Source organism: Suricata suricatta, chromosome 17, assembly GCF_006229205.1.
Source record: "Suricata suricatta isolate VVHF042 chromosome 17, meerkat_22Aug2017_6uvM2_HiC, whole genome shotgun sequence".
NCBI classification, from domain to species: domain Eukaryota; kingdom Metazoa; phylum Chordata; class Mammalia; order Carnivora; family Herpestidae; genus Suricata; species Suricata suricatta.
This window is the reverse complement of record NC_043716.1, coordinates 41,887,831-41,888,325: the sequence shown is the minus strand read 5'-3', so window position 1 is coordinate 41,888,325 and position 495 is coordinate 41,887,831.

Here is a 495-nt window from a genome sequence, read left to right as displayed (position 1 = left end):
GCCCGACCCGCAGCCGCCCGGCGTCCCCGCCGCCTCACCCTCGGTCCGCGCAGCTCCCCGCCTCGGCTCCCCGCCCCCTCGCCTAGCGTCCCCTCCCCTCTCTCCCCCCTCTCCGCCTCTCCCCTCCCGTTCGGTCCTTCCTCCGCGCCGCGCCCCTCGGCGCGCTCCCCTTCGCCTCCTCCGCGCCCTCCCCTCCCGGACCTGCTCCCCGAGCCCTCGCCGCGCGGACCCCTTTCCCTGAGCCCAGGTTTGCGGCAGTCGGCGGGACCCGCTGGCAGCGGTGGCGGCCGCCGCAGCCCGGGATGCGGGGGAAAGCGGGGGGGACGGCGGAGGCGGGAGAGGTGGCAATCTTCGGCCTCCCTCTCTCCTGGCTTGAGGTCTGGGCCTGGGGAGTCCGGAGAGTGTAGGGGTCTTGCGGAGCCCAGGTGGATCTATGAGACACGGAAATAGCGCATCCTCGACTGAGCAGAGGCGCCGCGGAAACCGGGTGAAGCT